Genomic DNA, 1,200 nt, shown 5'->3' on the forward strand with positions numbered 1-1,200 from the left:
CAGAAAGGATTGATCTAGTCCTCCTCACTTGAGCAAAACCCGTTTTCTTTTCATCCATCACTGAGCAAGGACCATCGAATATGCCACAAGACACCCAAGCAAGATAGAAGATAATGTTCCATTTTGCATTTTCAAACAATGACTGTACAAATATTAATAAATGGAACCTCGCAACTCCCACGTAAAGCGTCACTACTAATCATAAGGGAAGTGGCTCACATAAGAGCTGTACTGTATGCTCAGAGGCACAGGAGCGTCGGGATGACATAGCTTACAAAAGCACCGCCTGCAGTTTCCAGGTGAAATCAGTGAGAAGTCTGCAGGAGTTTCCACCCCTTTAGATCTTGGGCTTTCCCAAAGAGACTAAGCTTTTCTTCATTTCTTCCTGTCTGCCTCTCAACTGTAAGGTGACTGGAGATAATATAATAATAGTGAATCAGAGAGGGGAAATGACACTAAACTTGTGCATCAATTCACCCGCCAAAGTGTATGACTTGGATGTTGCATTGCTAGGACTAGCAGATTAATGGTCAGGGGCTTAATTTTAATAGGATCTAGCCATGCTCCTAACAAGGGGAAATGCAAAACTCCAGGAGTCTTGGTTCAGAGGTGATACCTTTTATGTGACCAACTAAGAAACCGCAAAAAAATAAATAAATCTTTCTTTGCAAACTTTCCGGCTCTTGGGACACGGAATACATCCCTAACATGGGATCTATGCTGTAGCCGTGTTGGTGTAAGAAACAGAGACAAACCAAACTCTTAGGTTAGAGGCGGCATGACTAACGGCAGCAACAACAAAAAAAGTCTTTCTTTGCAGACTTTTAGGTCCCCGAGGCGCCCCCCTCTTCACAAACACCCGGCCTTTGTAACAGCGGCGAGGCAGGGACCTGAGCCGCCGCCACTCGGCTCCCGGGAGAGGGAGCTGGGCAACACACTTCCTCGTCGGACAGCGGCACCGTCCCTGTGTCCCGGCCAGGCTCTTCCTGGCTTTGCAGAGGTGTTTTTCTCCCCGAGGAACCTTGCCGCTGCTCTCCGCGAGGGCCTGTCCGGGCTCGGCCGGGGGTGAAGGAAGCTGCGGTCTCCCGTCCCCAGCTCGGGGGCGCAACGCCGAGGCGGCTCCCGTACAGCTGCCTTCACGCGAGCCGTGCGACCCGCTGCAGGGCCGGCCCGCCCGAGGGGGCTGCGCGGGGAGGGCGG

Source organism: Gavialis gangeticus, unplaced genomic scaffold, assembly GCF_001723915.1.
Source record: "Gavialis gangeticus isolate Ggan-Ray unplaced genomic scaffold, GavGan_comp1, whole genome shotgun sequence".
Taxonomy (NCBI): domain Eukaryota; kingdom Metazoa; phylum Chordata; order Crocodylia; family Gavialidae; genus Gavialis; species Gavialis gangeticus.